Source organism: Pongo abelii, chromosome 22, assembly GCF_028885655.2.
Source record: "Pongo abelii isolate AG06213 chromosome 22, NHGRI_mPonAbe1-v2.0_pri, whole genome shotgun sequence".
NCBI classification, from domain to species: Eukaryota; Metazoa; Chordata; class Mammalia; order Primates; family Hominidae; genus Pongo; species Pongo abelii.
Window position 1 is genome coordinate 25,377,724 of NC_072007.2, and position 9,482 is coordinate 25,387,205.

The window sequence follows — 9,482 nt, forward strand, 5'->3', positions numbered from 1 at the left end:
ATGTTGGCCAGGCTGGTCTCACACTCCTGACCTCATGTGGTCCACCCCCCTTGGCCTCCTAGAGTGCTAGCATTACAGGCATGAGCCACCACGCCCGGCCTATTTATAGATTTATGCCATCTATTTTTCTACTATTGAACACACAAATTCTAATCCATGGAAATTCCATTTATATATTGAAGAGTAAGCACACAGAACATTGTTCACATTGCTACTGTTAATGTTCTTTACCGGGACTTATAACATCACCTGTTAGGTCAACATTGATCCACCAGTCAACACAATTTGTTTGTATTTTTGCTTTCTTTAATCCATAATTTAATTCTCTTAACCCCCCTGGGAAAAATCCATAGACATCACTTTGAAGGAGTTTATTTCTCATAATCTTTTAAAACATAGGTCATTAAGTGACTGTGTTTCCATTTAGAGGATTAATCCTCTGTGTGTTTTCTAATTCCTTAGGCTGACTAGTCTTGTCATCTCAATACCCATTAACATCTTACCCAGAGAACGGAAGCTTAAAGAAAGCTGTTGAAGATTTAAGATAATCTGTAAGTTTGGATAGAAGTTTTTTTATTTATTTATTGTATTTATTTATTTATTTGAGACAAGAGTCTCGCTCTGTCACCCAGGCTGGAGTGCAGCAATGCGATCTCGGCTCACTGCAACCTCCGTCTCCCGAGTTCAAGCGATTCTCATGCCTCAGCCTCTGGAGTAGCTGGGATTACAAGCGTGTCCCACCACACCTGGCTAATTTTTGTATTTTTATTAGAGACGAGGTTTCACTGTGTTGGCCTGACCTCAAGTGATCCACCCACCTCGGCCTCCCAAAGTGCTGGGATTACAGGCGTGAGCCACTGTGCCTGGCCAAAGGTTTTAAAATTGTAAAGACCTGTAACATTAACCTTTGCATAGAGAAATACATAGTGGGGCTACTAGATCTGTATGTTTCACAGACTTCTGAGAGAGCTCAAGCCCCAGGAAAATAATGAAATCAAACTTTAGTGTCCAAAATTTCTTAGCAGTTTTTTATGAAAGTCTGCAAGGAAAAGAAATAGCAACGTTGAGCGCTTAATATTTGACAAGTACTTTATGTATATTAGCTTGCTTTATCTTAGCCCTAAAAGTGTCATGAGTCCTGTTTCACATATAAAGAAACCGAGGCTTAGCAATGTAAGGATTCTTCCTTTGACTCTTTCTTTCTATGACAGGTAGTCAACAGCAAAATCAGTATTCCAACACTAGTCTATAAAGCTCTAAAATTGATGTTTTCACTCTGTCACTGCTTCTCTTGCAAAACCTATTAGATATTCCCTTTATTTCTGCCCTTCATGCTTCTTTCTCTCTATTGATTGATTGATTGATTGATTGAGACAGGGTTTCGCTCCCGTTGCCCAGGCTAGAGTGCAGTGGCACGATCTCAGCTCACTACAACCTCCACCTCCCCAGTTCAAACACTCCTGTCTCAGCCTCCAGAGTAACTGGGACTACAGGCACAGACCACTATGCCCTGCTGATTTTTATATTTTTAGTAGAGATGGGGTTTCACCATGTTGGCCAGGCTGGTCTTGAATTCCTGACCTCAAGTGATCTGCCCACCTTGGCCCCCCAAAGTACTAGGATTACAGGTGTGAGCCACATTGCCCGATCACTCTCTCCATCTTTAAACTCAAGGTGAAGACTTTTTAGTTAAATTTTCTTCCACCTACCAAGCTTCTGGTAATAAAATAATTTTTGTTTTATTAGAGTTAGCATTTATTGAGAACTATGTGGCCTAAACTGCACTGTAGGGTTTGGCACTATAAGAATACCGTTTACAGATTTGAAAACAAAGGCTAGAAAGATTTAGTAATTGCCTACAATGAACTTGTTGGTGAGTTCTGAAGAAAAAAATTCAATCCCTTATCCATGTAACTATAGAGTGTGCTGTTAGCCACTATTTAAAAACCTAAGCCTCAGGAAGAAAATATATATTAAAATTTCTTTTATTTCAAGTAGGGGGGATTTAATTAAATTTGTATTTTTCAAAGAGATTTCATTGCTTATCTCTATTCTGAAAATTCTCTTCAGCCTTTTGCTTTTTGAAAAACGATTTGCACTATACCTAAGAAAAAGAAGAACCAAACAAAATGCCACTGATATTATGGTATACCACTGCCATCTAATGGCCACTAAGGCTAACAAATTGCAAATGTTTTATGACTGAAAATGACCAATGTACAATTATTACAATATGCAGACGCAAGGTTGAATTTGAAGGGAAATGCTAGAGTAGTGTAATTTGATTTTATTACTTACTGTGGATCTGAGCCATCCCAAGAGTAAATACACAGTTTTAGCTCTTCCTGCGTGTGTCATGAAGTGAACATTAGTGTTAGAGGCCTTTAAACAATGAATTGTAAAAAGCAAACACACCATGTGCAGTTGGGAATTTTGCTTTAAATTTTGTAAACTTTTTGGGTAAGCACAATTTTAAGTCGCATCTATATATTTCAAAAACATTTTGGAATTAGCTGTGTGAATGCCGTGCTGGACTTGGTGACTGATACACAGACTGAGCAAAACCAACTGGTGTTTTGGTCCATAGGGGCAATGGATGGTACTACCGGATACAGCATTTTGGATTTTTATTGCATGTAGATTAATCTAACACTTCATTTTTCATTTGTTTTGTTTGTAAATTTGTTCAAACACCTCTTTATTGTTAGCTTATTTAAACCACTGTGCCAGAGACGCCTGTCCATTTTGGCATGGAGAAACTAGAGATTTTGGATTCAGATATGTTTAGAACCATGAGTTGGAAGGACATTCGGTTACTCATTTAGCAAATATTTATTGAGTTTTGGTGAGGTGTTGCACACAGAGTAAACATGACATACTCTTCTTCCCTTCAAAGTAATTGTAGAAGTATCAAGTAACTATAGAAAGCAGAAACACAGATAGGCAAACACAAGACAAAATATGGCTAGTGGGATTGAGGACATGTTACCCCAACATGTGACTCCTTGGCTTTTGAGAAAACAGCAGCAGCAGAAAGGTCACTCTCACTTTCCCATCACACTTTTCTCCTAAAGCAGGCTACGAAACCTAGCGAGCTTACTCTTTGACCTTCTCTAGACCCTCATTTCAGGGGTGTCCTCCCTATACCAGGAGGGGAGAAACAGGGACACAGAAAAGAATCTGAACAAGCAGAACTTGCTAAATACCCACCCCTCCAGTTTATTACCACTAGATTATGCCCTCTTTGTCCAATCACAATTCTTGACAACTGTTCACTCTTAATCAAACTGAAGCATTAAAATACACAAGCTTACCTGTTTGGGGGACCTTCAAATTTCTGAAGGCTCCAATGTTACATAAAATTTATATTAAATAAATTTAAATCCTACTCAAACTATTCCTAAAAATAGTTGAAGAGGGAATATTTCCAAACTCACTCTATGAGGCCAGTATTACCCTGATATCAAAACCAGACAAAGACACAACAAAAAAAAGAAAACTACAGGTCGATATCTCTGATGTATATTGATGCAAAAATCCTCAACAAAATTCCAGCAAACTGAATTCAACAATACATTAGAGTGATTATTTATCATGACCAAGTGGGATTTATCCCTGGGATCCAAGGATGGTTCAACACACACAAAATCAATCAGCATGCCACATCACATCAACAGAATGAAGGATAAAACCATATGATCATTTCAATTGATGTAGAAAAAGCATTTGATAAAATTCAATATCCCTTCATGATAAAAACCCTCAGAAAACTGGGTAGAGAAGGAACATACCTCAACATAATAAAAGCCATATATGACAGACCCACAGCTAGTATCATACTGAATGGGGAAAAACTGAAAGCCTTTTCTCTAAGATCTGGAACATGGCATGGATGCCCACTGTCACTACTGTTACTCTTCATAATACTGGAAGTCCTAGCCAGAGCATTCAGACAAGAGAAAGATGTAAAGGGCTCCAAATTAGAAAGGAAGAAATCAGATTACCCTAGTTTGCAGACGATATGTATCTTATATTTGGAAATACCTAAAGATTTCACAAGAAAGCTATAAGAACTGTTAAATTTACTGATAAACTCAGTAAAGTTGCCAGATATAAAATCAACATACAAAAATCAGTAGCATTTCTATATTCCAACAGTGAACAATGTGAGAAAGAAATAAAAAAGTAATCCCACTTACAATAGCAATACATAAAATTAGATACCCAGGAATTAACTTAACCAAATAAGTGAAAGATCTGTATAATGAAAACTATAAAACACTGATAAAGGAAATTGAAGAGGACACCAAAAAATTGAAAAATATTCCATGTTCGTGGATTGGAAGAATCAATATTGTTAAAATGTCCCTACTACCCAAAGCAATCTACAGATTCAATGCAATCTGTCAAAATACCAATGACGTTCATTACAGAAAAAGAAAAAAAAAATCCTAACAATTATGTGGAACCAGAAAAGATCCAGAATAGCCAAAGCAATCCTGAGTAAAAAGAACAAAACTGGAGGAATCACATTACCTGACTTCAAACTATACTACAGAGCTATAGTAACCAAAATGGCACGATACTGACGTAAAGACAGACACATAGACCAATGAGAATAGAGAACCCAGAAACAAGACATGCCTACAGTGAATATATTTTTGACAACAGTGCCAAGAACATACACTGGGGAAAAGACAGTCTCTTCAATAAATGGTGCTGGGAAAACTTGATGTACAGATGCAGAAGAATGAAACTAGGTCCCTATCTCCAAACATATACAAAAATCAAATCAAAATGGATTAAAGACTTAAGTCTAACACCTCAAACTATAAAACTACTACAAGAAAACATTGGGGAAATTATCCAGGACATTGATCTAAGCAAAGATTTCTTGAGCAATACCCCCACAAAGAGGGACAACCAAAGCAAAAACGGATGAGTAGGATCACATCAAGTTAAAAAGCTCCTACATAGCAAAAGATACAATTAACAAAGTGAATAGACAAACCACAGAATGGGAGAAAATATTTGCAAACTACAACTAACTACTCACCTGACAAGGGATTAATAATCAGAATACTTAAGGAGCTCAAACAACTCTATAGGAAAAAAAATCTAATATTCCAATCAAAAGATGGGCAAAAGATCTGAATAGACATTACCCAAAATAAGACATACAAATGGAAAACAGGCATATGAAAAGGTGCTCAACATCACTGATCATCAGATATATGAAAAAAAAAAAACGCCTTACAATGAGATATCATCTCACCCTCGTCAAAATGGCTTATACCCGAAAGACAGGCAATAACAAATGCTTGCAAGGAGGATGTGGAGAAAAGGGAAACCTTGTACACTGTTGGTGGGAGTGTAAATTGGTACAACCACTATAGAGAAGAATTTGGAGGTTCCTCAAAAAACTAAAAATTGAGCTACCATATGATCCAGCAATCCCACTGCTTGGTATATACATAAAAGAGAGGAAATCTCTATATTAAAGAGATATCTGCACACCTATGTTTGTTGTGGCACTGTTTACAATAGCTAAGATTAGGCGGCAACTTAAATGCCCATCAGCGGATAAATGGATAAAGAAAATGTGAAGCATATACACAATGGAGTACTATTCAGCCATAATAAAGAATGAGATCCAGTCATTTGCAACAACATGGTGGAACCGAAGATCATTATGTTAAGTGAAATAAGCCAGGCACAGAAAGAAAAACATCGCATGTTCTCACTTATTTGTGGGATCTAAAAATCAAAACAGCTGAACTCATGGACATAGCGATTTGAAGGGTGGTTACCAGAGGCTAAGAACAGTAGCAGGGGATTTGGAGGGAGATGGTGATGGTTAATAAGTATAAAAAAAAATAGAAAGAATAAATAAGACCTACTATTTGATAGCATAATAGAGTGACTATAGTCAATAATAATTCTATATTTTTCAATAACTAAATAACTTTTAAATAACTTTAAAGAATGTAATTGGATTGTTTTGTAACTCAGACAATTGAGAGGATTCTCCATGATGTGCTTATTTCACATTGCATGCCTGTATCAAAACATCTCATGTACCCCAAAAATATGTACACCTACTATATACCCACAAAATTTTTTAAGTAAAATTTTTAAAAAACTAAATTGTGTGCTTTTTTTTTTTGTTAATCTGTCTTTTGTTATCAGGGTCTTAGCCATGAACCCAAGATGAGAAGGAAAGATATTTCTTTTCCCCTAAATGGCATTGCAAGGAATGAGTGAAGAACAATGTCTCCTTGCTTATATGTGTGTCTCTAGAAGTCAACAAGCACCTCACACATGGTAAACACCCAAATGTTACTGGATGAATGAATAAAGTAGCATTAATTGAGTTAAACGTGAGTGTTATAAGACACCTAACCACAATTCGAGAGGTTGCTGTCTGGAGTAGGATACTGGGCTAAGGCATGATTAGGCATAAGCAGCCATGAGAGTCAGTGGAGCAGTGTGTTTCAGACAGACCTCAGGGATCTTTTTTTCTCTCTCTTTTTTTTCTTTTTTTTTTGAGACAGAGTCACACTCAGTCACCCAGGCTGGAGTGCAGTGTCTCGATCTCGCTCACTGCAAGCTCCGCCTCCTGGGTTGACACCCTTCTCCTGCCTCAGCCTCCCAAGTAGCTGGGACGACAGGTGCCCGCCACCATGCTCAGCTAATTTTTATTATTATTTTTTTTTTTTTAGTACAGATGGGGTTTCACCATGTTAGCCAAGATGGTCACGATCTCCTGACCTTGTGATCCACCCTCCTCGGCCTCCCAAAGTGCTGGGATTACAGGCATGAGCCACCACGCCCGGCCTTTTTTTTCTTTTAGAAATCTGTTTTTTGTTATTTGTTTTCATAGGTTATTGGAGAACAGGTGGTGTTTGGTTATATGATTAACTTCTTTAGTGGTGATTTGTGAGATTTGGTGCACCCATCACCCAAGCAGTATACACAGCACACAATTTGTAATCTTTTATCCCTTACCCCCTTCCCATCCTTTCCCCCGAGTCCCCTGTGGCATTCTTATGCCTTTGCATCCTCGTAGTTTAGCTCCCACTTATGAGTGAGAACATGTGATGTTTGGTTTTCCATTCCTGAGTTACTTCGCTTAGAATAATAGTCTCCAATCTCATTCAGGCCACTGCAAATGCCATTAATTCATTCCTTTTTATCGCTGAGTAGTATTCTATTGTGTGTGTATGTGTGTGTGTGTGTGTGTGTGTGTGTGTGTATGTGTATATGCCATAGTTTCTTTATCCATTCATTGATGGGCATTTGGGTCAGTTCCACGTTTTGCAATTGCAGATTGTGCTGCTGTAAACATGCACGTGCAAGTATCTTTATCTTTTTTGTATAATGATTTCTTTTCCTCTGGGTAGATACCCAGTAGTGGGATTGCTGGATCAAATGGTAGTTCTACTTTTAGTTCTTTAAGAAATCTCTACACTGTTTTCCATAGTGGTTGTACTAGTTTATGTTCCCACCAGCGGTGTAGAAGTGTTCCCAGTTTACCACATCCATGCCAACATCTATTATTTTTTTATTTTTTGTTTATGACCATTCTTGCAGGAGTAAGGTGGTATTGCATTGTGGTTTTGATTTGCATTTTCCTGATCATAAGTGACATTGAGCATTTTTTCGTATGTTTGTTAGTTATTTGTATATCTTCTTTTGAGAATTTTCTATTCATGTCCTTAGCCCACTTTTTGATGGGATTGTTTGTTTCTTTCCTTGCTAATTTGTTTGAGTTCATTGTAGATTCTGGATATTAGTCCTTTGTTAGATGTATAGATTGTGAATATGTTCTCCCACTCTGTGGGTTGTCTATTTACTCTGCTGACTTTTCCAAATACTTACAGTCAACTGATCTTCAGCAAAGCAAACAAAAACTTAAAGTGGGAAATGACACCCTATTCAATAAATGGTGCTGGAATAATTGGAAAGCCACATGTAGGAGAATGATGATGGATCCTCATCTCTCACCTTATACAAAAATCAACTCAAGATGGATCTAGGACTTAAATCTAAGACCTGAAACTATAAAACTTCTAGAAGATAACATTGGAAAAACCCTTACAGACATTAGCCTATGCAAGGATTTCATGACCAAGAACCCAAAAGCAAATGCAATAAAAAAAAGATAAATAGCTGGGACTTAATTAAACTAAAGAGCTTTTACATGGCAAAAGGAGATCTGGTTTTTAAACCTCTGTCAGTGCATTTATGATTCTAATCCTGAGTGTCATTACTTATATCTTAAGTAAATCTCTATATCTTTCTTGGCCTTTGATCTTCATTTAAGAATGAGGAATGTGATAGTTAATTTTATGTGTTAATTTGACTGGATCACAGGGTACCCAGATATCTGGTCAAACATTATTCCGGGTGTTTATATGAAGATGTTTTTGGATGAGATTAACATTTAAATCAGTAGAAATGAGATAAAGCAGATTATCCTCCATAATGTGGGAGGGCCTCATCCAATCAGTGGAAGGACTAAATAGAACAAAAGGCTGATCCTTACTCAGGTGAGAGCAAATTCTCCTGACAGGCAGCCTTCTCACTGTCATATTGGCTCTTCTTCCCAATTAGCCTCTCCTTTTCTAATTGCTTAGCAAGGTTGTGCAAGGGATTGCTCAAAAATGTGCAACTCTTCAGAAGCCTAGGCTTAGAACCATCATCTTGTCACTCTCGCCACATTTGATTTGCCAAAACATGTCCTGAGGCTAGCCTAGTTTCAGAGTAGAGGAGATGGACACCACCTCTTGATGGGAAGAAATTTAAAGTCACATCGTGAAGAACTGGGAATGATTTTTGCAATCAGCCTACCACATTTATCTACCATCTTCATGCATTTTGCAAAAATTCCTTTACCACCTCTTCAACATTCTATTGATTCATGAGGTCTACATTGCCATAACCATATATAAAATTGTGGGTTTAAAGTTAAAACTTTTTTATGTGCATTAGAAGTCATAACTATTAAAAATTGAGAAAAAAAAACTTACCCACATACTTAAATTAGGTAGAGTTCAGAAGTTTGTATGGGATTCAGAGATTGATGGGAAATTCTCTAACATGCTGTGAGGTAGTAAAAATGATCTCTCTAACTAGTGCTAGAATCCCTGTTGTGTCCATAGCACTAGAATAAATGCAGGGGAAAGGATTAAGAACTTAAAACCTGTTTTAGGAGAGTTTGCAATGCAGAATGGCCAACAGAATCATTTTGCCCACCACCACACTAGCCAACCCATAAGGAATGTAAATCCTATGTCTATCATACAAAGAATAAGTAAAATGGTATTTGGAAAAGGAGGCGATCAAGTGGAAAGGAGGGATAGAAGAAGGAATCATGGACTGAATTGGCTTCAAGCTAGACCTTCAAATATGAGTAGGAGAAGAATAGATAACCTTAAGGTAGGGAGGCTTTTTAAACGGGAAAGAAGCCCCAGCTACAG